Raw genomic sequence first — 27,807 nt, 5'->3', positions numbered from 1 at the left:
CTTGTCTATTTACAAGTGACCAATCTGATCACATGGACCACAGCCTTGTCTAGCTCAATGAAAATATGAGCCATGCAGTATAGGGCCATGCAAGATGGACGGGTCATGGTGGAGAGTTCTGACAAAATGTGGCCCACTGGAGAAGGGAATGGGAAACCACTTCAGTGTTCTTGTCTTGAGAACCCCATGAACAGTATGAAAAGACAAAAAGATAGGACACTGAAAGGTGAACTCCCCAGGTCTGTAGGTGCCCATTATGCTACTGGAGATCAGTGGAGAAATAACTCCAGAAAGAAAGAAGGAACTGACCCAGAGCGACAACACCCAGTTGTGGATGGGACTGGTGAGGGAAGTGAAGTCCGAGGCTGTAAAGAACAATGTTGCATGTTACATAGGCACCTAGGTCCATGAATCAAGGCAAATTGGAAGTGGTCAAACAGGAGATGGTAAGTGTGAGCATGGACATTTTAGGAATCAGTGAACTAAAATGGACTTGAATGGGTGAATTTAATTCAGATGACCATTATATCTACTACTGTAGGCAAGAATCCCTACAGGGCAGGAATCCCTTAGAAGAAATGGGGTAGTCAATATCATCAACAAGAGTTCAAAATGCAGTACTTGGGTGCAATCTCAAAAATGACAGAATGATCTCTGTTTATTTCCAAGGCAAACCATTCAGTATCAGAGTAATCCAAGTCTGTGCTCCAAACAATAATGCTGAAGCAGCTAAAGTTGAACGGTTCTATGAAGATCTACAAGACCTTATATAACTAACACTCCAAAAAGATGACCTTTTCATTATAGGGGACTAGAATGCAAAAGTAGGAAGTCAAGAAATACCTGGAGTAACAGGAAAATTTGGTCTTGGAGTACAGAATGAAGCAGGGCAAAGGCTAGTAGAGTTTTGCCAAGAACACTGATCATAGCAAACACCCTCTTCAAACAACACAAGAGAAGACTCAACACATGGACATCACCAGATGGTCAATACTGAAATCAGATTGATTATATTCTTTCTAGCCAAAGATGGAGAAGCTCTATACAGTCAGCAAAAACAAGATGGGGAGCTGACTGTGGCTCAGATCATGAACTCCTTATTGCCAAATTCAGACTTAAATTGAAGAAAGTAGGGAAAACCACTAGACCATTCACGTATGACCTAAATCAAATCCCTTATGATTATACAGTGGAAGTGAGAAATAGATTCAAGGAATTACATCTGATAGACAGAGTGCCTGAAGAACTATGGACAGAGTTTTGTGACGTTGCACAGGAGGCAGTGATCAAGACCATCCCCAAGAAAAAGACATGCAAAAAAGCAAAATGGTTGTCTTAAGAGCCTTGCAAATAACTGTGAAAGAAGAGAAGCAAAAGGAAAAGGAGAAAAGGAAAGATATACCCATTGAATGCAGAGTTCCAAAGAATAGCCAGGAGAGATAAGAAAGCCTTCCTCAGTGATCAGTGCAAAGAAATACAGGAAAACAATAGAATGTGAAAAACTAGAGATCTCTTCAAGAAAATTAGAGATACCAAAGGAATATTTCATGCAAAGCTGAGCAGAATAAAGGACGGAAATTGTATGGACCTAACAGAAGCAGAAGATACTAAGAAGAGGTGGCAAGAATACGCAGAAGAACTATACAAAAAGATCTTCATGACCCAGATAGTCACGATGGTGTGATCAGTCACCTAGAGCCAGACATCCTGGAATGTGAAGATAAGTGGGCCTTAGGAAGCATCACTATGAAGAAAGCTAGTGGAGGTGATGGAATTCCACTTGAGATATTTCAAATCCTAAAAGATGATGCTGTAAAAATACTGAACTCAATATGCCAGGAAATTTGGAGAACTCAGCAGTGGCCACAGGACTGGAAAAGGTCAGTTTTCATTCCAATCCCAAAGAAAGGCAACGCCAAAGAATGCTCAAACTACCGCACAATTGCACTCATCTCACACTCTAGCAAAGGAATGCTCAGATCCTCCAAGCCACACTTCAACAGTACATGAACTGTGAACTTCCAGATGTTCAAGCTGGTTTTAGAAAAGGCAGAGGAACCAGAGATCAATTGCCAACATCCTCTGGATCATTGAAAAAGCAAGAGAGTTCCAGAAAAATATCTACTTTTGCCTTATTGACTATGCCAAAGCCTTTGACTGTGGATCACAGCAAATGGTAGAAAATTCTGAAAGAGATGGGAATACCAGACCACTTTACCTGATTCCTGAGAAATCTGTATGCTGATCAGGAAGCAACAATTAAAACTGGACATGGAACAACAGACTGGTTCCAAATCCGGAAAGGAGTATGTCAATGCTGTGCATTGTCACCCTGCTTATTTAACTTATATGCAGAGTAAATCATGAGAAATGCTGGGCTGGATGAAGCACACACTGGAATCAAGAATGCTGGGAGAAATATCAATGCAGATGACACCACCCTTATGGCAGAAAGCAAAGAAGAACTAAAGAGCCTCTTGATGCAACTGAAAGAGGAGAGTGAAAAGGTTGGCTTAAAACTCAACATTCATAAAACTAAGATCATATGGTGAACAGATAGGGAAGCAATGGAAACAGTGACAGACTTTATTTTGGGGGGGCTCCAAAACCATTGCAGATAGTGACTGCACCCATGAAATTAAAAGACGCTTGCTTCTTAGAAGAAAAGTTGTCATCAACCTAGACAGTATATTAAAAAGGAGTGCCATTGCTTTGCCAATAAAAGTCCATCTAGTCAAAGCTATGGTTTTTCCTATAGTCATGTATGGATGTGAGAGTTGAATCATAAAGAAAGCTGTGCACCAAAGAATTGATTCTTTTGAACTGTGGTGTTGGAGAAGATTCTTGAGAGTCCCTTGGACTGCAAGGAGATGAAACAAATCAATCCTAAAGGAAATCAGTCCTGAATATTCATTGGAAGGACAGATACTGAAGTTGAAGTCCCTGATGCGATGAACTGATTCATTGGAAAAGACCCCGATGCTGGGCAAGATTGAAAGTGGGAGGAGAAGGGAATGACAGAGGATGAGATGGTTGGATGGCATCACTGACTCAATGGACGTGAGTTTGAGTAAACTCCAGGAGTTGGTGATGGACAGGGAGCCCTGGCGTGCTGCAGTCCATGTGTCTCAAAGAGTCAGACACAACTGAGTAACTGAACTGACTGTTTACAAAAATCAAAGATGTTGTGAAATATGATAAGAGAATTATTCCTGACATAATTTAGACAACGCCTTTGAATTACTCGCCTGTGAACATAATTTAAAGTATTTATGCACATTTATGTAAATAGATATACCTCTTCCTCATCAAAGAAAACAGAACCAGATGTTTTTTTCCAGCCCCACTCTTAGGATGTGTGTGTTCTACATGTGACTGTGAAATTGGGTCATTGGTAGAACTTGGTACAGATCTTAAGGGCAGAGCGTGAAGAGGAGAAGAGGATGTCATCTTAGACTCCCCTGGATATTTTGCCCCAGGAAGATGAATATAAGTGCGGTCAGAATTTGGTGCATTGATCTCCCAAACTTGTATATACAGAGCTATGAAGCCTCCTTTTTCCTAAGCTTCAGCTATTATCAAACTCCTATCTGAAAAAGTAGATTTTGTGGGTCCATTTCCCACTTCTATACAGATTATTCCCTAGGTAAGGAAAAAATAAATTCAAGGAGAAGGAGTTCTCCCTCACCCTTTAAGGCCCAGTATTATAATAATTTTCCTTCCTGTTGGTAGGATTGTAGCCTTAGGTACTCAAATCCTGTTTTATTGATTCAACCACTTGGCAGAATATAGTTAATTAATTGATTGATTAATTCATTGAAAAAATAACCCAAAGTGATCAGACCTCTGAAATGACCTGATGCAGATAAGATCTAAAGCTTTCCTCTGTAGATGAACTCTTTATTCCAAGCTGCTTTTCTTTGTAAGGCCTGAGGCAAGGAAGCCTGAGTTAGCACTGGAGTTTATCTAGGATCGTTTTTAAAATTCTTTGTTTTATATTTGTGTATAATTGATGTACAATGCTGTGTTAGTTTCAGGTTTGCAGCAAAGTGATTCATATATATATATGTATATTCTTTTTCAAATTATTTTCCCATTTAGGTTATTGAAGAATATTGAGCAGAGTTCCTTGTGCTGTACAGTGGTTCTTGTTGGTTATCTATTTTAGTTATAATAATAGTATATATCAGTCTAGACTTACCTAGAATCTTAACAGAAGCCTTGGGATGTTTCTTGTTGACTTTTCTTGGGACTCAGCAGGTCTCTAACTTTCATCACTAGAGGTTCCTCTTGCCCCTTTTTAGACATAGCTCTAAGCCCCAGTTTTGGTTTTTTTTAAATTTTTTATTTTTAAGATTTAGTGGAGAAGAAAATGGCAACTACTCCAGTATTCTTGCCTAGAGAATTCCATGGACAGAGGAGGCTGGCAGGCCACAGTCCATGGGATGGCAAAGAGTTGGACATGACAGAGCAACTGACACATTCTTTTTCACCTTTCTTTCAGAAGAGTTAATTATAATTACATTGCATTTGTACCTATACCTATGAAGAACAGATTTAATGAGCCTAAGTAATGGAAATTGGGCACAATTAGGATTTCTATGGCATGAAATTTGACTCATAGTCAGAAATCAAAATAATTTTTCTTGCTGAAATACTTTCATTAGAAAGATAAGCTTGAGCTCTTATATTTACTTAACATTATAGTTTCTAATTATTAAGAAGTATGGATTTTATTATTCTTACATATCATAAAAATGATATACAAAGTTACAGTACAGTTTACCCTTGAATAACAGGTTTTCACTGCATGCGTCCACGTATAGATTCTTCTCAAGAGTAATGCTGTAGTCCTAGGCTTCCCAGGTGGCTCAGTGGTGAAGAATCCACCTGCCAATGCAGGAGATGTAGAAGCTGCAGCTTTTATCCGTGGGTTGGGAAGATCCCCTGGACGAGGAAATGGCAACCCATTCCAGTACTCTTGATTGGAAAACTCAATGGACAGGGGAGCCTGGTGGGTTACTGCCCATGGAGTTACTGAGTTGGACATGACTGAGTATGCACACATGCACTATATTTTACATGATGCATGACTGAATTCATGGATGCAAAATCATAGATACAGAGGGTTGAATAGCCAGATGTTCCTGGGCAGAAAGTTGACACCACTAACCCCTGTGTTGTTCAAGGTTAACTGTCTTGATCTCAAGTTTGATATAGTCTTGTTTTCCAATGTAGGAATATATATAATCTGCTCTTGTGGATATCACTTGTTGTAAATACACTAATCTTTTTCTTAATTTTCTTTCTGTCTGTACTACCTCTAAATAATAATTAGATATTCTTATTTTCTCTTTGGGAAAAATACTTCATATTTCTTTTTCTGATTATCACATATGTTTTTCTCAATTACACTTACTTGTACCAACAATTTTTTTAAGTAGGAAGAAAAAAATTAAAAAAAAAAAACCAAACCACTAAATATATCCCCCTTAATATATTATCTGGTTGTATGCTATCTTTCAATCACAGAAGTTGCAGTTTTAATTGCAACTTTGCTTTTCAATTAACTACATCTCAGAACTGCGTTATTAAGTGTTGTCTCAACTATATGCATGATTATACACAATTATACTGAAGGCAAGAAGAAGATAAAGTGATTAAAATACTGGGAAAACACTGAATAAAATGATTAAAATGATCTTCACCAGAAAAACATTAGACCTATTGAAAAGACATTTTCATTTTATGAATTCCCTCAGAAAGCACCCTGAAGTGTAAAAATGCTTGTTTTGATTATAATGAAGACCCGATAAAGATGCCATCTGGTTCCTATTTTTTAATTAATAATTTTTGAAATCAAAGAGATGCACATGCATGTCTTAGAGTCAAATAGCCCTGTAAAGCTCAAAATGAATAAAACATAGTCACATCGTACATTCCACTCATCCCTGATCTCTGTTCCCTAACAATACCACATTTTTAACTCTTCTTAAAAAAAATCTGAATACTAATAATATAACATGCTTAAATAAATATTTCTTAATTTTTTTCAGACTAAGGTGTTATTGACTAGCTTAACTGGAAAATGACTGTTTTGCTTATACACATTCTTTCTATATAATTATATTCAGTTATTCTTTAAATAAGTATTCACTATTTAATTATTATCTTATACACTTCTTCGGAAGGGATTGGGGGCAGGAGGAGAAGGGGACGACAGAGGAGGAGATGGCTGGATGGCATCACCGACTCAATGGACATGTGTTTGAGTAAACTCCAGGAGTTGGTGATGGACAGGGAGGCCTGGCATGCTGCGATTCATGGGTTTGCAAAGAATCGGACACAACTGAGACTGAACTGAACTGAACTGATACATTTCTTCAGAGCTGAGACAAGTACTATATTGCCAACATTTCTTTAATATTATTGTCTTCTAATATTTTAATTTCTTGATCACATACTTTCAAAAGCCATTTGTGTACTATATTCAACTTAAACTGATTCCATAGGTATTATCCTGAGACTTCCTTCACCAGTCTTCTAGACAATCTCTTTGCTAAAGCTTGGCAAAATTTACTTTCTAAGCTACTTTTTCTTTGGTGAAAAACAAAAATCCTACTGAACTGATGTTTCCTGTATGAACCCCCTGAGAAAAGATGGTTGGGCTATATATTTTTGGTGGCCTCATGTATCTGAAAACATCTTTATTCCAGTTTCTCTGTACGTATGAGAGACTAAAAATTATTGTCTATTAGAATTTGGGCATTTCTTCACGGCTTTGTGAATTCCATTGTAATTGCTGAGTTTTATTTAATACCATTGTGATCCCTAATCCTTTGTATTTTTAATAGTAATTTTATTGAACTATAATCCATATACCATACATTTCACCCAATTAAATTATAAAATCAATTTTTTAGTATATTCACAGGGTTGTACAACCACTACTACAATTTTTTGTTTTTATCATGCCAAACAATAACCCTGAACACATTAACAATCACTTCCCATGTTTTTCCAATCTCCACAGGAATAGGCAATGATTACTACTGATGTAACTATTTGATACAACTCATATAAATGGAATCATACAATATGTGGTCCTCTATGATTGGCTTATTTTACTAGCTTAATGGTTTCAGTGTTCACTAAAGTCATAGTTTGTAAGGCCTCCTGAGACAGACATTTTGCTTTTTTGCATTTCTTTTTCTTGGGGACGGTGTTGATTCCTCTCTCCTGTACAGTGTCACGAATCTCTGTTCATAGTTCATCAGACACTCTATCAGATCTAGTCCCTTAAATCTATTTCTCACTTCCACTGTATAGTCATAAGGGATTTGATTTAAGTCATACCTGAATGGTCTAGTGGTTTTCTCCACTTCCTTCAATTTAAGTCTAAATTTGGCAATAAGGAGTTCATGATCTGAGCCACAGTCAGCTCCCAGTCTTGCTTTTGCTGACTGTATAGAGCTTCTTCATCTTTGGCTGGAAAGAATATAATTAATCTGATTTCAGTGTCTACCATCTGGTGATGTCCATGTATAGAACCTTCTCTTGTGTTGTTGGAAGAGGGTGTTTGCTATGACCAGTGTGTTCTCTTGGCAGAACTCTATTAGCCTTTGCCCTGCTTCATTCTGTACTCCAAGTCCAAATCTGCCTGTTACTTCAGGTGTTCTTGACTTCCTACTTTTGCATTCCAGTCCCCTATAATGAAAAGGACATCTTTTGGGGGTGTTAGTTCTAGAAGGTCTTCTAGGTCTTCATAGAACTGTTCAGCTTCTTCAGCATTGCTGGTCAGGGCATAGACTTGAACTACCATGATATTGAATGGTTTGCCTTGGAAATAAACAGAGGTCATTCTACTGATTTTGAGATTGCATCCAAGTACTGCATTTCAGTCTCTTTTGTTGACTGTGATGGCCTTTCCATTTCTTCTAAGGGATTCCTGCCCACAGTAGTAGATATAATGGTCATCTGAGTTAAATTCGCCCATTCCAGTTCATTAGTTCGCCGATTCCTAGAATGTCAATATTCACTCTTGCCTGTTTAACCACTTCCAATTTGCCTTGATTCAAGGACCCAACATTCCAGGTTCCTATGCAATATTGCTCTTTACAGCATCGGACCTTGCTTCTATCACCAGTCCCATCCACAACTGGGTGTTGTTGCTCTGGTTCAATTTCTTCTTTCTTTCTGGAGTTATTTCTCCACTGATCTCCGGTAGCATAATGTAGAATAGCAATGGGCACCTACCGACCTGAGGAGTTCACCTTTCAGTGTCCTATCTTTTTTTCTTTTCATACTGTTCATGGGGTTCTCAAGGCAAGAATACTGAAGTGGTTTGCCATTCCCTTCTCCAGAGGACCACATTCTGCCAGAAGCCTTACAAATACCGGTGAAAAGAAGAGAAGCCAAAAGCAAAGGAGAAAAGGAAAGATACACCCATTTGAATGCAGATTCCAAAGAATAGCAAGGATAGATAAGAAAGACTTCCTCAGTAATCAATGCAAAGAAATACAGGAAAACAACAGAATGGGAAACACTAGAAACCTCTTCAAGAAAATTAGAGATACCAAGGAATATTTCATGCAAAAATGGGCTCAATAAAGTACAGAAGTGGTAGGGACCTAACAGAAGCAGAAGATATTAAGAAGAAGTGGCAAGAATACACAGAAGAACTATACCAAAAAAATTTTCACAATCCAGATAATCACGATGATGTGATCATTCATCTAGCGCCAGATATCCTGGATTGTGAAATCAAGCAAGCCTTAGAAAGCATCACTACGAACAAAGCTAGTGGAGGTTATGGAATTCCAGTTGAGCTATTTCAAATCCTAAAAGATGATGCTGTGAAAGTGCTGCACTCAATATGCCAGCAAATTTGGAAAACTCAGCAGTGGCCACAGAACTGGAAAAGGTCAGTTTTCATTACAATCCCAAAGAAAGGCAATTCCAAAGAATGTTCAAACTACTGTACAATTTCACTCATCTCACATGCTAGTAAAGTAATGCTCAAATCCTCCAAACCAGGCTTCAGCAATATGTGAACCGTGAACTTTCAGATGTTCAATCTGGCTTTAGAAAAGGCAGAGGAACTAGAGATCAAATTGCCAACACCCGCTGGATCATTGAAAAAGCAAGAGAGCTCCAGAAAAACATCTATTTCTGCTTTATTGACTATGCCAAAGCCATCAACTGTGTGGATCATAACAAACTGTGGAAAATTCTGAAAGAGATGGGAATACCAGACCACCTGACCTGCCTCTTAAGAAATCTGTATGCAGGTCAGGAAGCAACAGTTAGAACTGGACATGGAACGAGACTGGTTCCAAATAGCAAAAGGAGTGCGTCAAGGCTGTATATTGTCACCCTGCTTATTTAACTTACACACAGAGTACATCATGAGAAACACTGGGCTGGATGAAGCACAAGCTGGAATCAAGGATGCCGGGAGAAATATCAATAACCTCAGATATGCAAATGACAACACCCTTATGGCAGAAAGTGATGAAGAACTAAAGCGCCTCTTGATGAAATTGAAAGGGGAGAGTGAAAAAGTTGGCTTAAAGCTCCACATTCAGAAAACTAAGATCATGGCATCCAGTCCCATGACTTCATGGCAAATAGATGGGGAAACAGTGGCCGACTATATTTTTCTGTTTTCCAAAGTCACTCCAGATGGTGATTGAAGCCATGAAATTAAAAGATGCTTACTCCCTGGAAGGAAAGTTATGACCAACCTAGATAGCATATTGAAAAGCAGAGACATTACTTTGCCAACAAAGGTCCGTTTAATCAAGGCTGTGGTTTTTCCAGTAGTCATGTGTGGATGTGAGAGTTGGACTGTGAAGAAAGCTGAGAGTCGAAGAATTGATGCTTGTGAACTGTGGTGTTGGAGAAGACTCTTGAGAGTCCCTTGGATTGCAAGGAGATCCAACCAGTGCATCCTAAAGATCAGTCCTGGGTGTTCATTAGTTGGACTGATGTTGAAACTGAAACTTCAGTACTTTGGCCACCTGATGCGAAGAACTCTCACCTGAAAAGACCCTAATACTGGGAAAGATTGAGGGCACGACAATTGAAAGCGATGACAGAGGATGAGATGGTTGGATGGCATCATCGACCTGATGGACATGGGTTTGGGTGGATTCCGGGAGTTGGTGATGGACAGGGAGGCCTGGCGTGCTGCGGTTCATGGGGTTGCATGTCATGTCAGACACGACCGAGCGACTGAACTGAACTGAATGTCATAGCTTGTATCAGCACTTTATTCCTTTTTGTTATCAAATAGCAATCTATTTTATGAATATATCTCATGTCGCTTACCCCTTTGTTCATTTAAGGGCTTCACTTGTAGCTCAGTTGGTAAAGAATCTGCCTGCAGTGCAGGGGACCGGGGTTTGATCCCTGGGTTGGGAAGATGCCCTGGATAAGGAAATGCAACCAACTACAGTATCCTTACCTGGTGCATCTCATGGACAGAGGAGCCTAGTGGGTTGCAGTCCATGGGGTCTCCAAGACTTGAGCATGACTGAGTGACTAACACTTAAACTTACTTACTTTGTTCATTTAAGAATGTTTAAGTTGTTCCCAAGTTTTTTACTATTATGAATAACAGTACTATAGACATTCATGTACAATTATTGGTATGTTCAACTTTCTTCTGGTAATTACCTAGGAGTAGAATTATTGGAACATATGGTAACTTTATGTTTTATTTTGTAAGGAACTGCCAAAATGATTTCCAAAATGGCTGAATGATTTATATTTCCAGTAGAAGTGTCATGAATGTTCCCATTTATCTACATCCTCAACAACATTTAGTATTGTCTGTCATTGTGATTATAACCATGCTCATAAGTATGAAGTAGTATTTTCACTGTGGTTTTGATCTGCATTGGCCTAATGAATTCAGATGTTGAGTACTCTTTCATGGGTTTAATGTACATTTGTTAAATTTCTTTGGAGAAGTGTGGATTCAGATCCTTTTCCTGTCTTTAGGTTTGGTTGTTTGTGTTTTTATTATTCAGTTGTAAGAGTTGTTTAGAAATATTATAAAAGCATAATATAATAATTGTGCTATTTATCAGAATACACATACCTTACCAGATTTTATTGGGACATGTTTTATCCCATTCTGTGGTCATCTCTTTATTTTCTTGATAGTATGCTTTGAAGTGTAACTTTGTTTAGTTTTCCTGAGTAAAACATCTCTTCCTCCCACCCTGCCCTTTTTCACTTGTGCTTTTGATACTCTATTTAGCAAGGCTTTGCTTAGCTCAGAGACTTAAATATTTACTCCTAACTTTTTCTTCTAAAAGTTGTATTCTTTTAGCTCACATTCTTAGGTATATAATTCATCTTGAGTTAAATTTTTTTGTGGGGCATATGGTAGGTTTCCAACTTCATTTCTTTGCTTGTAGATTTCTAATTGGGCTAGAGTTATTTGCTGAAAAATACTCTTCATTACTGAAATTTTTACCTAAACTTCTTTGAATGTAGATATGAGTTTGTTTCTGGAACCTTAATTGTATTTCACTGATATATGTCTCTATCCTATGGTTGTACCACACTGTCTTGATTATTATAACTTTATATTAAATTTTCAAATGGGAAAATGTGAGTCCTCTACATAATCTTCATTTAAAATTATTTTTTCTGACTATTTCATGTTTCTTATATTTCTACATGAATTTTTAGATAATTTTGTCAATTTATGTAGAAGATAGCTTAAATTTTCCTAGAGATTTCACTGTATGTGTAGATCAATTTGGAAAGCATTACCATCTTATAGCATTAAGTTTTCTAATGTGTGAATATGGGGTTCTTTTTCATTTAGTTGGATCTTTTAAATTTATTTCAGTGATATTTTATATTTTTTTAGTGTATAGGTCTAGTACTTCTGTTTTGAATTTATTCCTAAGTATTTTATTCTTTATGGTGCATTTTTTACATGGACTTTTTAAAAGTTACACATTCAGATAGTTCATTACTAGGGTATACAGATATGATTGATTCATGTATTTTTTTTCTTTTACCCTGCAGACTTGTTGAACTCATTTATTAGTTCTAATTGATTTTTTTTGTCATTTATTTCTTAGGATTTCCATATGTAAGATCATGCCATCTGTAAATAGAGATAGTTTCATTTCTTTCTAGTCAGGATACCTTTTATTTCTTTTTCTTGCTAGTCAGTGAAATGTCAAACAGAAGTGACAGCAGTAAGCATTTTTCTCATGTTCCTAATATTAGTAGCAAAATCTTCAATCTTTAGTGGTAGCTGTGGCTTTTCAAAATGGTCTTCATCAACCCACCTCTAAGTGTTTCCCTGCCATACAACATGAGATCCACTCATACCAAAATTTGTTTCAATAATGCTGCCTGAAAGAGTAGAATGTATGGAGAGAATAACAAGGAAACTTACATTACCACATTTAATATAGCTAGCAGGTTGGAATTTGCTCTATGACTAAGGGAACTAAACCCAGGGCTCTGTAACAGCCTAGATGTGTGGGATGGGGAAGGAAGTGGGAGGGGTGTTCAAGAGGGAGGGGACATAGGTATACCTGATGATTCATGTTGATGTTTGGCAGAAACCAACATAATACTGTAAAGCAATTATCCTTTAATTTAAAATAAATTTAATATTACAGTAAAAAAAAGAAAAAAAAATACAATGTGCCCTGGAGCTGTGCACTTAGCAATCTAGGTGTTTGAAATGCAGCCTCTCTGATCATAATCCATCTCATCTCCTTCAGCTTTTGATTACATTTTACTTTCTTGTACCATAAAGGCCAAATCAGGCAACATGCACTTGCTGCTTCTTTGATTTTTGTTGATTACCTTTGTTTTTTCCAGTCTCCTTTCCTGTTCTCTTTGTTCCTGTGTGTTTAAGCCTTCCTTATTACTTTTATTAAAGATTTGGCAAATTGCAAAGGTGAATTAGTGTGTTTTAAGTGCCGTGCTTGACATCGCTAATGCGCACCTTTTACCTAACATGCCAGGCATTGTGTTGTGTTTGTTTTTGTTCATTCTCATTTTATTGAATATACAGATGCATTCCCAGGGGTATCATTGCCTCCTGTGGTCTGGGACTAATATGAGGATTTGAGAGAATAATGTTTGTTATTTAAAGGGAAAAAAAAAGACTTTTATATTTACTTTCCAATAAAAGTAAAAAGCTTTCCTGGTGGCTCAGACGGTAAAGCATCTGTCTGCAATGCAGGAGACCCAGGTTTGATCCCTGGCTTGGGAAGATCTCCTGGAGAAGGAAATGGCAGTCCACTCCAGTACTCTTGCCTGGAAAAGCCCATGGACAGAGGAGCCTGGTGGGCTACAGTCCATGGGGTTGCAAAGAGTTGGACAGGACTGAGCAACTTCACTTTCACCTTCCAAATAAATAGAGTAACAAATGCCTCTAGGTTACTAAATATGCAGAAACTGCTAGAAGTTTTGAACTCCTTTTACAAAAGAGGTACCTTTCTTGATAATACCTCACCTCCTCTAACCCAATTGCTACCATCACCTCCATCCTATTATGTTTATGTCATACAAGCTATATACTTATACAATTTCTAGTATCTTTTTTATCTCTATTTTTATTTTCTTACCCTTCTACATCTAGACATGAAAAACTCTCTGCTAGATGTATAGTTTCCACTCAGCAATTATATTTTTCTCAGGCTCTTGTGGTAAATGTAGCTATTTTGTTTTCCCCTCAAGTGATAGTTTCTCTGTGGCTATATCTAAATGTATTGAACAGGGCAAAGACCTGATATTGGTCATGATTAATAAATCTAGTATATCATCCTTACTGTAAAATCATATAGAGAACACTGAAAAAAGATGTTGTTGTTATTTAGTTGCTAAGTCCTATCTGTCTGTCTTCTTTGTGTCTCCATGAACTGTAGCCTGCCAGGGTCCTCTGTCCTCCAGGATTTTCCTGCAAGAATACTGGAGTGGGTCACCATTTCCTTCTTCAGGGGATCTTCCCGATCCAGGGATCAAACCCACACCTCCTGTATTGGAAGGCAGACTGTTTACCACTGAGCCACAAGGGAAGCCCTGAAATGAGATGCATAATACCACAAACTATCTTCTCTTTACCTATCCAATGCACCTAGCACTCTTTACTTTCTCTGCTTTCTCTATATACCAGTCAGTATTTCAAAATTAATAAGATATTCTATGAGTTATAGAACATATTTGCACTCATTATGTCTTTTAATATTCTTAATAATTTAAGGCATATACCAGGTTGGGAGTTAAGGTGAAGAAAGATTAAGAAACTAGCGCACAGTTAAATGTCTGATAAATATTATGAGTACTAGATCTGTGTCTTCTACCTTAACAGAGCACATTTCAAGATACCATGTGTGCCTGGTCTATTCTTCTATAAAAATAAAAGATGGAAGTGAAAATTACTATATTCCTTTGGTGGAGATGTGTTGAAGATTATAATGATAATAATGTAACTGCCAACCTATAATGGGTGTTTACAACATGTCAGACACTAAGCTAAGTGCTTCTATTGAATTACTGTGGTTAAATCTTTCACCATCCCTATGAAGTCAGTAATGTCATTATCCTCCAATGTAATCTGAGAAGAGAACCCCAAAGGAATATGTGCTGCTTTATTTTTATTTTCTTATATCCTCTCATATCTAAAACTGAGGCATCTCAGTGATACAATTCCAATAGATCCTTCTGACCCTCCACTGTGGACTCAATAGCAGGGAGATGAAGAGGACCGTGACTGAGAGGCCATGGAATAAAGAAAAAAAAAAAAAAAACTGAGGCAAATATTTTTTTCTTCAACAATATCCCCACTAATAACTAATACCTGCAGATTATAGGTTTATTTACCAAATTTTGTCAATTGATAACTTGATTTTAATTTTCTAGGAAATGAAAACTGCTTCAATGTTTTACATATTTGAACTTTAGAACACTGAATGTCATTGCAATTAAAAAAAAAAGTTTCCTCAGAAATCAGAACCTAAAGTGGCTAAGTTTCTAGAAATGATTCTCTTGGGGACCCAAAATAAGCAGTTTTCCATCCCGTTTTAGTGAATGAGTTGGTATGATTAGAATTCTTTTTCTGAGTAAACTTGCTACTTGCTGTATCTATAGCATAAAACAGTTAAAATCTCTTAGCATTAATGCAGTACATTTTCAGCTGAGGACATGCTGTCTCTGACTGAGTAGCCACTTCCTAGAAAAAACTCTGCAGTATAGAGTGAAGAGTAAAATAGTCTTAAACAGATAGCTGCATTTATGATACAAAGTAAATGTGTTTCAGTATCTAATCAGTTTATTAAATTACTTGCCATCCATGTCCATAAAATAGAATAATATACATGTATCAAAAAGGACAAGGATATTTATGTGTGTTGATTGCATATGCATATACACACATAGATTATTATTTTTAAAAGTATACATTCTGTTTCAAACATGAGACCAGCCCATAGAAAATCTTCTCAAACAACCTAATTGGCCTGCAATTTTTACCCTGTAGTAAAATATATAAAATATCTAGAAAATTTTTATTTTTCCTTTTGAAAGAATTGTAAATCCTTAGGAGATACTCTCATTAAAATGGAAAGTTATTGTTTTTGTCCTATTTAAAAAAATATAAAGAATGGGTACTGTTGGATTTGGGGTAGAACTTTTTTCTTAATTTTTTTTTTTTTTTAACATAAAAAGACTGTCTTCTTTAAAAATAGAGACAGTTTTACTTTTTTTTTTTTTTTAAATAACCTTAGTGCCTTGGCTAAGACCTCCAGTTCATTATTGAATGTAAGTATTTTATGACTTGTTCCTGATATTTGGGCAAAATAATTCAGTCTGGTTAAAGAATTTCCGTTTTGCTAAGAGTATTTTTGCCTTTTTTTTTTTTAAATCATGAGTTGGTATTGTTTTTTGTTAAATGCTTTAGGAATCTATTGAAATAATCATGTTTTTCCCTCTTAATATACTGTTACATTGACTTGTGCTAATAAAATTTCAAATCTTAAACCTGCCACAATGAACCTCACCTAGTCATGATGTGTTATTCTTTCACATATTCCTATACTTGCATTATTAAAAATTTTGCATAAATGTTCATAAGAAATATTGTGCTACAGCTTTTTTTAAAAAATATGTTTGTATTATTTTGGAATTAGGGTAATTCTGGTGTCATATAAAACTAGCTCGAAAGCATTTTCTTCTTCTTTTCTAGAAATGTTTATATAGAATTGATAAATGTTCAGTAGCACATTCAGTGCAGCCATCTCCATCTAGTGTTTTATTTGTAGGAATATTTTTAATTTTAAATTCAATTCCTTTAATAAATATAAGAATATTCAGATAATTCATTTCTTCTTGAATGCACTTTGACAGTTTGTATTTTTCAAGGAACTTGTCTCTTTCATCTGTGTTGTCAAATTTAAAGGAAAATTGTAAGGAACTGCCAAAATGGTTTCCACCATTGGGTCTCCTGTTCCACAAATATAATGTATATGAACATTTACTTGGGGCTCTAGGAGTTTTTTCCCCTATGAGTTTCCAGCACACAGGTCTTGCCTATATTGTTCAATTAATATCTAAGTGTTTTGTACTTTGTATTATATGTGATATTGTTTATTTCAATTTCCAGTTGTACACCTCTAGCATTTAGAAATATAATTAATTTTTATATACTGACTTATTATATCTTATGGCCTTGTTAAAGTCACAAAAAGACACAAATTACAAATATCAGCAAAGAGAGGATATCACTACAGATCCCACAGCTTTAAGAAGATAATTAGAGAATACTTCAAAAAATCAGGATGTCAGTTTTTCCCAGCCTATAGATTAAATTTAATTCCGATTAAAATCCTATCAGAATTTCACAAAAACTGATTCTAAAATTTATATGGAAATGCAAAGGACCTAGAATACCTAAAGCAGTTCTGGAAAACAAAAATAAAGTATGAGGATTTCTGCTACCAGATTTCAAATTTGCTATGTCAAACCAGTGTGATATAAATTGATGAAACATGAGAGTATAGAAATATATCCACAAATACATCATCAAATATATGTAGTCATACCTATTTCTTAAGTGCAAAGATAATTTAATTAAGAATAGTAACATTTCAAAATTTAATGCAAAAAATAAAAGCAAAAACATAAAAGACTTTGATTCACATCTTATACTATATGTGAAAAGTAATTCAAAATGGACCACAAATCTCAAACTATAAAGTTTTTGGAAGATAACAAGGGAGAGGTTGACTTAGGTAAGGAGTTGACCCTGAAGCGTGATTCAAAAAGAAAATATTGAGAAGTAGGACTTCACCAAAGTTAAAAATGTTTTCTTTGCAAGTTTATTATTTGAAAAATGTTAGGAAGAATGAAAAGAGAAGCTACAAACCAGGAGAAAATATTTACAAATCAAGTGACTCATAATGGACTTGATTTAGTCCATAATGGACTAAAATATACATCTGTATATATGTGTGTGTGCATATGTGTACATACATATATACACGCATATATGGGCAAAAGATTGAATAGACATTAATCAAAGATATGAGTGGCAAATAAGCACATGAAAAGATATCATTAGTCATTGAATATCAACAGTCATTAGGAAATGCAAATTAAAACCACAATTAATACTATTACATATCTACCAGTGTCTAAAGAAATTAAAATAAAAACCTGATAATAAGTGCCAGGTAGAAGCCTAGAGAATCCCGTAGACAGAGGAGCCTGTGGGCTACTGTCCATAGTGTCACACAGAGTTGGACATGACTGATGCAGCTTAGCATGCATTGGAGAAGGCAATGGCTACCCACTCCAGTATTCTTTCCTGGAGAATCCCAGGGACAGAGGAACCTGGTGGGCTGCCGTCTATGGGGTCGCACAGAGTTGGACACGATTGAGCGACTTCACTTTCACTTTTCACTTTCATGCATTAGAGAAGGAGATGGCAACCCACTCCAGTGTTCTTGCCTGGAGAATCCCAGGGACGGAGGAGCCTGGTAGGCTGCAATCTATGGGGTCAAACAGAGTTGGACATGACTGAAGTGATTTAGCAGCAGCAGCAGCAGAAGTTCAAGTAACTGGAAGATTCATATATTTGTTTTGGGAATGCAAAGCAATGCAGCCACTTTAGAAAATATTTTGATAATTTTTTATGTAAAGTGAAACATTCTTTTACTATCTTATATAAACATCATTTTATATAAGCCAGCAACACCATTTACCAAAAGAAGTGATATATATTTACACAAAAATTAAATGTTATAGCAACTTTATTCTTAAGAAACCAAAACTAGAAACAACTCAAACATCCATCACATGTGAAATGGATATACAAAATAAGGTACATTCCTACAGTGGAATGTGAAAGTCACTTAGTCGTGTTCGCCTCTTAGCGACCCCATGAACTATAAGTCCATGGAATTCTCTTTACTGCTTCCCTGGTAGCTCAGCTAGTGAAGAATCTGCCTGCAATGTAGGATACCCTGGTTCAATCCCTGGGTCAGGAATATCCCCTGGAGAAGGGAAAGGCTCCTTACTCCAGTATTCTGGCCTGGAGAATTCCATGGACTGTATAATCCATGGGGTCACAAAGAATCAGACACAACTGAGAAATTTTCACTTTCATTCAGCAATAAAGAAGAGAATTACCAATAAAATAACATGGAAGTATCTCAAATACATTATGCTCAGTAAAGATGCTACAGACTGAAATATTCCATTTATATGACATGCTGGAGAAAGCACAATTTTTGAGACAGAAAACAGATCAATTATTGCCAAACTCTGGCATTGGAGAAATGGGCTGATTACAGAAGAATATAGAATAATATTTGGGAATAATGGTCCTGTTCTATATTTTAATAATGGCATTGGTTACAGAATTATATGCACTTGTCAAAACTCACAGATCTGTACACTAAAATGAATGAGTTTTACTGTTTGTAAATTGTTGTTTAGTTGCTAAGTCATGACTCTTTTGCAACCCCATGGAATGTAGCTGGCTAGGCTTCTGGGATTTCCCAGTCAAGAATACTGGAGCAGGTAGCCATTTCCTCCTCTAGGGATCTTCCTAACCCAGGGGTTGAACCCATGTTTCTTGCATCATGGGGTGGATTCTTACTACTCAACCACAAGGGAGGCACATGTAAATATACCATAACACATACAGAACAAAAAACTTTAAAAATAATTGCCATACAAGCAGCTCATGCAGCTCAATACCACAAAAATAAATGACCCAATCAAAAAATGGGTCAAAGAACTAAACAGACATTTCTCCACAGAAGACATCAGATGGCTAACAAACACATGAAAAGATGCTCAATATCACTCATTATCAGAGAAATGCAAATCAAAACCACAATGAGGTACCATTACACGCCAGTCAGGATGCCTGCTATCCAAAAGTCTACAAGCAATAAATGCTGGAGAGGGTGTGGAGAAAAGGGAACCCTCTTACACTGTTGGTGGGAATGCAAACTAGTACAGCCACTATGGAGAACAGTGTGGAGATTTCTTAAAAAACTGGAAATAGAACTGCCATATGACCCAGCAATCCCACTTCTGGGCATACACACCGAGGAAACCAGATCTGAAAGAGACACGTGCACCCCAATGTTCATTGCAGCACTGTTTATAATAGCCAGGACATGGAAGCAACCTAGATGCCCATCAGCAGACGAATGGATGAGGTAGCTATGGTACATATACACCATGGAATATTACTCATCCATTAAAAAAGAATGTATTTGAATCAGTTCTAATGAGGTGGATGAAACTGGAGTCTATACAGAGTGGAGTAAGTCAGAAAGAAAAGCATCAATACGGTCTATTAACACATATATGTGGAATTTAGAAAAAGAATAACGATGACCCTATATGTGAGGCAGCAAAAGAGAAACAGATGTAAAGAAGAGACTTTTGGACTCTGGGAGAGGGCGAGGGTGGGATGATTTGAGAGAATAGCTTTGAAACATGTATATTATCATATGTGAAATAGATCACCAGTCCAAGTTCGATGCATGAGACAGGGTGCTCAGGGCTGGTGCACTGGGATGACCCTGAGTGATGGGATGGGGAGGAAGGTGGGAGGGGGTTCAGGATGGAGAACACATGTACAGTCATGTCTGAATCATGTCAGTGTATGGCAAAAACCACTCCGATATTGTAAAGTAATTAGCCTCCAATTAAATTAATTAATTTAAAAAAAAAGAATTGCCATAATGTTATATCTTTCTATATGGAATATACTGAAAACTTGAAACCAGGATGGTAAGCTTGTACTAGGCAAAGAACTCTGAAGAAATCCACCATAGCAGTCATAAGCAGCAGCCTAATCTCTATTAAGTTCAGTTCAGTTCAGTTCAGTCACTCAGTCATGTCTGCGCCAGGCCTCCCTGTCCATCACCAACTCCCAGGTTTACTCAAGCTCATATCCATCGAGTCAGTGATGCTATCCAGCCATCTCATCCTCTGTCATCCCCTTCTCCTCCTGCCCCCAATCCCTCCCAGCATCAGGGTCTTTTCTAATGAGTCAACTCTTCGCAGGAGGTGGCCAAAGTATTGGAGTTTCAGCTTCAGCATCAGCCCTCCCAATGAACACTCAGGACTGATCTTTAGGATGGACTGGTTGGATCTCCTTGCAGTCCAAGGGACTATCAAGAGTCTTCTCCAATACCACAGTTCAAAAGTATCAATTCTTCAGTGCTCAGCTTTCTTCACAGTCCAACTCTCACATCCATACATGACCACTGGAAAAACCATAGCCTTGACTAGACAGACATTTGTTGGCAAAGTAATGTCTCTGCTATTTAATATGCTATCTAGCTTGATCATAACTTTCCTTCCAAGGAGTAAGTGTCTTTTAATTTCATGGCTGCAATCACCATCTGCGGTGACTTTGGAGTCCAAAAAAATAAAGTCTGACACTGTTTCCACTGCTTCCCCATCTATTTCCCATAAATTGATGGGACCAGATGCCATGATCTTAGTTTTCTGAATGTTGAGCTTTATGCCAACTTTTTCACTCTCCTCTTTCACTTTCATCAAGAGGCTTTTTAGTTCCTCTTCACTTTCTGCCGTAAGGGTGGTGTCATCTGCAGGTTATTGGTATTTCTCCTGGCAATCTTGATTATAGCTTCTGCTTCTTCCAGCCCAGTGCTTCCCATGATGAACTCTGCATATAAATTAAATAAGCAAGGTGACAATAGTAAACCAGCTCAAATTGCATTTTACCAGAGTAAGGAAACAGGTTAGAGGTTGAAATATGTGACACAAACTATCACCTTTCTATGTATGTCAGGCATTTGTCCTGCTGACAAGAGGGACTGTCTGGCATGATAAGTTGCTAGGTCAGTTTTTCAATTTCCAAGTACAAAAGTGAGTGAAATATTGATTTTATAAAGGTACTACATGGGAAAAGAAATTATTTCTCATTACTATGATTATCATTGTGGGTTAAAATGCATTTCTGTATAAGCTAAACTCTAGAAGAAACTTGATTATTAAAATTGAGAATGAAATTTTACCCCATTTTATAAAATAATATCACAGATGGCTTATATGTTGAAAAATGCCTATACTTCTTGTATATTCAAAGAGTTTATAAAAGCTGTCATTTTTTTCCTCAGAAAGGAACATATAACCTAGAAGCACATGAACCCAGCTCTGTTCTATCCAACCAAGTCCAATGAATGATCAATGTGAATTGTTTGACTATAGTTCATAAAGGCAGTCAGCTTAACCCATTGATGACATGGTGGCTACACATACAGGATTGGACATAGTGATTCTCTGGTTTATAGGTATTTACTTAAAAATAAATGAGGGAAGAAACCTCTAAAAGTAATAACTTGTTAACATCTGCTTACCAACTTCTAATAACCTTTCTCTACTGATGCTTTTACTCTGAGGCAGGTTAGCAAAATTTATTTGTATGGGTTTCCAAAATCATAAACCTGTGTACATTTGTGAAAATGTGATCTAAATCCCAGTGATGTTAAAAAGCTCAAAAATAGACTGTGCAGACTAGCATAAGTATTTGGTGAAAATTGCATGTCTGGATTGTTGATTGGTCGATGCTTACATAGCAAATTAGATGTGGATATACATTGTTTCAGAGAATAATATTCATATTTTACAGAAACCAATTAGGCAGTATAGAAAAATTTTTGTTTTCTGCAGTGTTTCTCTGTGAGTTGGAGACTTTTCATTCAGGGAAAGATCAGGAGAATTTCAAAAAAAAAAAGAAAAAAGATCTCCAGAAGATACCAAAAGATACAGAAGTGATTTAGGGGCAAAACTAGAACTATTTTATGTGACACTCAAAAATAAAAGAGCAAAAGAGAAAAATCTATCTATTGTAAAATGAAACATTGTTCCAAATTCCTTGAAGAACATAGAAATTATGACAAGAATTTTGATGACAGTTATTCTGTTGTACTGAATAGATGATTATGCTTGAGTGGTAAAATGATAATAAAGATAATAATGATCATTTAAAGAGTTCCTATGAGGCAGGCTATATTTTAGGAATTGTCCTCATTTAAGCTTAAACTACCTATGAGGTAGTTTCTATTATTTGCCCATGTTAAAGATAAGAAACCGGTATAGAGAGCTTATGTCATTTGCCCATTAACCATGTAACAACCCTGCTAACTCAGACATTTAATGCAACAAAAATCCAAATTTTCACTGATATGACAATCCATTTGGGTTTTCAGTAGATGCTTCCCACGTGTACTGTTTTAAGTTTTGGGTCTCTGCCATTCCAGGGTCCTACAAGTTATCTGCTGGATTCCCTGCATCCATAGGGTTGACAAGTCAAGAGACAGTAAAAGATTGTCAAAATCGTTTAGGGGCCAGGTTAGGAAGTGGCACAAACTAATTTTGTACATGTTGCGTCATCTAGAATCCAGATATATGGTTCTAACCTTACAACAAGTCAACTAGGAAATCTCGTCTTTTTATTTGTCCAGAAGGAGAGAAACAGGATTGGTGAACATTAGGTATTATTTGCCACATTGTGCGCTCTATTGCTCAGTTGCGTCTGACTCTATGTGACTCCAAGTAGCCCACCAGGCTTGTCTGTCCATGGGATTTCTCAGACAAGAACACTAGAGTGGGTTGCCATTTCCTCCTCCAGGGGCTTCCTGACCCAGGGATTGAACCCTCATCTCTTGCATCTCCTGCGTTCGCAGGTGGATTCTTTACCACTTATCGCCTCCTGGGGCGCCATACTTGCATACTAGCATAGCCTGAAATTAATTAAACCAAGGTTAGAGCTTCAGTCCTTTGGCTCCGGAGTCCAAGGCTGTGGATATGATATGATACCACACAGAGAAGAAAAGAAAAAAAGAGTAGTAAAAGAGATATGAGATTTTATAAATTGTCTATCCTTCCATATTCCTCTTACCTTTTTTTTAGCAATACAAATTCAGAAGTCTATTTCTTGAATCTATTTTTAAGTTAAAGAATAATAGTAGCTTTGATATATAAATAGTACTATATGTAAAATAAACAGCAGGAAGCTGCTGTAGAGCGGAGGGAGTTCAACTTAGTGCTCTGTGATGACCTAGATGGGTCGGATGAGGGGAACGGAGGCAGGCTCAAGAGAAAGCGGATAATTGTATACATGTAGCTAATTCACCTCATTTACAGCAGAAACTAACAGCATTATGAAGTAATTATACTCCAATTAAAAAAAATATTAATGACTTAGAAGCTTATATACTCAAGGCTATCTACTGATTGTCAACTGTTAATTTGTATTTTATACACAAAATATACTCACATTTTATAATATTCTCCCATACAGTTTTGAAAAAAAAAAGACAGAAAACATTTCTTTAAGTCACAGAATATAGTGTGTCCTTGTTGGGAAGTCCTCATTATTTGCATTAGATTGAATTTCTATATAGTAGCCCCTCTCATTTAATTAAAAAGATACTTTTCTTTTATGATAGCACTAAGGAATACAGATAGGATACCATGTTTCCATATCTGTGTTCTGATTTGCATGTTTCATTCCTTTAGATACTACTGATCTTTCTACTTGAGTCTAAGATTCAAACCAATGATAATCTTGCATGAACCAATGACTATGCTTCATTTGAAGCACTTTATGAAGATTGATGATCCAAGCACAAAATTTCTGTTCTACTCAAATAAGCTTTCTAACAAAATTAATCTGATGCACTTTTAATTATGTACATAATCATTACAGTGTTGAATGTAATTAAGCATAAATGGTAAGCAGTTCAAATAGATAGCATTAAAATAATTAGTATTGCTTTCACAGAGCCAAGCCAAATATTAAATTTTAGTTTTTCATATTGTTAGCTCTTCATAGTTCTTCACAATCTGTTAGAATAGTCAATATTTACCATTTCATCTGATATAAAATACTGCTTAATTGTTTCCCTATCATCATTCTATACATACAGAAGTTCTCATGCAGGAAAATTTCAATAAACAAAAAGCTAAGCTGCCCTTGTCTCCTTTGCTATTTTTAACCATCAGACTCCCACCTAATACTCAAAATCATGTGTGAGGTTTGATCTTTCATAAGCATTTTAACCCATTTTCTCTTATTTCTTCTCAGTTCTCCCCATCACTGCCATCATGTTTGTAACCTTGTAGCATGTATTGTCTTCTTAATACTCTAGGGGTTTCAAAATTGGAGAGAATAGAAAGATGGAAATAATAGTCTATCGATGTTTTACTTTTGAATGAAACAGGGTAAAGAAAGAGTTGAGCTAAAGGGTTACATGGAAAACAATATATTTAAAGCAAAGAGTTAATGTGCCTGTCCTCAGGTGCAGACTAAATAAATTAGGTCATACCCTTACCTTCATGCTCTTTTATCTATAAAATGCTGGTATTTTCTACGAGGAACTGTCCCTTTTTTTGTCTCGACCCTTACTTCATGTATCTCTGTCCCCTCTGCTCCACTGAAACCCATTTTAAAGGCCTTAGTTTATCATATTAGTAAACCCAGTGCAGTTTTCAGACTTTATCCAAGTTCAGTTCAGTCGCTCAGTCATGTCCCACTCTTTGTGACCCCATGGACTGAGGCATTCCAGGCTTCCCAGGCCATCACCAACTCCCAGAGCTTACTCAAACTCATGTCCATCGAGTCGGTGATGCCATCCAACAATATCTTCTGTCGTCCCGTACTCTTCCCTCCTTCAATCTTTCCCAGCATTAGGGTCTTTTCAAATGAGTCAGTTCTTTGCATCAAGTGGCCAAAGCATAGGAGTTTCAGCTTCAGCATCAGTCCTTCCAATGAATATTCAGGACTGATTTCCTTTAGGATTGACTGGTTTAATCTCCTTGCAGTCCAAGGGATGCTCAAGAGTCTTATCCAACACCACAGTTCAAAAGAATCAATTCTTTGGCACTCAGCTTTCTTCATAGTTCAACTCTCACATCCATACATGACTACTGGAAAAAAATTAGCTTGGACTAGATTGACCTTTATTGACAAAGTAATGTCTCTGTTTTTTAATGTTGTCTAATTTTGTCATAACATTTCTTTCAGGAAGCAAGCGTCTTTTAATTTCATGGCTGCAATCACCATCTGCAGTGATTTTGGAGCCCAAAAAGATAAAGTCTGTCACTATTTCGACTGTTTCTCCATCTATTTGCCATGACGTGATGGGGCCAGATGCCATGATCTTAGTCTTCTGAATGTTGAGTTTTAAGCCAACTTTTTCACTCTCTTCTTTCACTTTCATCAAGAAGCTTTTCAGTTCCTCTTCACTTTCTGCCATAAGGGTGGTGTCATCTGCATATCTGAGGTTACTGATATTTCTCCCAGCAATCTTGATTCCAGCTTGTGCTTCATCCAACTGGCAGTTCATGATGTACTCTGCATATATATATATATATATATATATATATATATATATATATATATACCTCCAAGTATATGTCTCAAAAAAATTAATGTTTATTGCTCTACTTCCCTGGACTGTTCTTCTTTAGGTTTTATGAAGATTTCTAGTTCCTTCATCTATATATTTAATTAATTCTCACTTTTCTTCTTTGACATGTAAAACTTTGCCTTTCACATGTAAAAATTCTCTAGGTTTGATTTATATCATAAATATTCTTTTTTTTAAAAGTATGACTATTTTCTCTTTGGACTTCAATTACCAATTATAGCTGTGACTTCCAACTTTCTATTTCTACTTCAGACTTTTCTTCTCAGACTCAGATTCTCAAGTCTCCCCTAGAATACTTTTTGTCAACATTTTAAACCAGTCAAAAGCAAACTTGGTATTTCTCCTTAACTTCCAGTCCTTCTGTTATACTTAATTCACTTTATTAGTGCTATTAACTCAGTGTTATTACAAGTCTCCCCTAGAATATTTTTTGTCAACATTTAAACCAGTCAAAAGCAAACTTGGTATTTCTCCTTATCTTCCAGTCCTTCTGTTATTCTTAATTCACTTTATTAGTGCTATTAACTCAGTGTTATTCTGCCTTCACCAAGTTTTTGGCCATCCATTTATCTAAACATTCATACTCTCAATTTCTAGCCTTTTAGATAGCTTTTCTTTCTTCCCTAGATCTTTTATTCATCATTCTCCTACTTTCAAACAATACAAGTTAGGGTAATATCACTTCTGCCTCAACTATTGCTGCCTCCCACTATTGAAACAGAAAATTCTTTACTTAATTGAAAAATTAATCTAGTTCTATACTACTAATAATAATGGTTCCAGTCCCATTCCCTCCCACATCAAATACTATGTTTTAGCCATACAAGCTTATTTATCATTATATTTATCTCTTATATGCTTTTATTAAAAAAAAAAAAAAAAAACCAGATTCTCATATTGTCTACTTTATCTGGAGTACATGCTGATAATTTTGTCTACTGAATTCATCTTTTAAATTTTAGTTTAAATTTCACTTCTTTCACAACCCATTTTCCCAGAGGTCTACCTCCATTTCCTATATTCTTCCCTTTCCAGTTAGTGTCACTTGTATTTTTATTTAGAATATGTGTTGTTCTGATGGGAATTATAGCTGTCATTTACATTGTTGTGCTTTCCATTTCACCCCACTCACTTTGACACTCATGTTGTAATTCATTAATTTGTCTAAAGCAGTTTTACGTCTGTGAAACCACAGCAGATGTCCTTAACACTGATAAGATGTTTCTTGTTGAACTAAAACAAACATATATAGTAGAAGCAATTTTAGACTGATTCCACCAATATCAAACAAGATATGACAACTCAATTACCTAATTTAAAGGTGTAAATTAACTATCTTTAGAACCTAGTTTAATTTAATGGACTTGAAATGATGTCTGAGAATGTTAATCCTCATCCTCAAGTTAAGATGCTTTATTGATTTATTGGTTCATTCATCCTATACAAATTATAAAACACTTCTTATATCTAGCACACCACTGAACCTAGAATGACAAAACAAACAAACAACAATAACCAACAACCATGGTTTCAACTACAACCAGACTGTACAGTGGGATTTAGAGGCATTTTGAGAGCATAATCTTTGTTTATAGTCAACTTAACCTTGATTTGAAGTTTTGAATACCATCACCATCATATATTTACTGTATCATATTAAATTAGTTATCAACCATAAGTTTCCTCATCTGAAAACTTTAAATTACAATAATATCTATATTTTTGACTGGTATGGGGTTTCAAAGAGATTTCATGTTTAAAAAACTTCATATTTGTGTGTGTGTATGTATATACATGCATATATTTAGATTTATAATTTATAGCTATAGATGCT

The 27,807-nt window shown here is 36.2% G+C and overlaps 1 protein-coding gene and 1 non-coding gene across 2 annotated transcripts in view; both read left to right on the top strand.

Annotated features, from left to right (window-relative positions):
- The window catches only part of LRP1B (LDL receptor related protein 1B), a 1,678,044-nt gene that overhangs the window by 536,553 nt on the left and 1,113,684 nt on the right, over positions 1-27,807 (top strand). The gene's annotated exons all lie outside the window — the stretch shown is intronic.
- Positions 14,684-14,769, top strand: LOC136165778 (small nucleolar RNA SNORD62). The gene has a single exon (XR_010662756.1). It is a non-coding gene; the product is annotated as a small nucleolar RNA SNORD62 (small nucleolar RNA).

Source organism: Muntiacus reevesi, chromosome 3 (assembly GCF_963930625.1).
Source record: "Muntiacus reevesi chromosome 3, mMunRee1.1, whole genome shotgun sequence".
Classification (NCBI taxonomy): domain Eukaryota; kingdom Metazoa; phylum Chordata; class Mammalia; order Artiodactyla; family Cervidae; genus Muntiacus; species Muntiacus reevesi.
The sequence above is the reverse complement of the archived record's forward strand: the minus strand, read 5'-3'. Positions and strand labels throughout refer to the sequence as shown.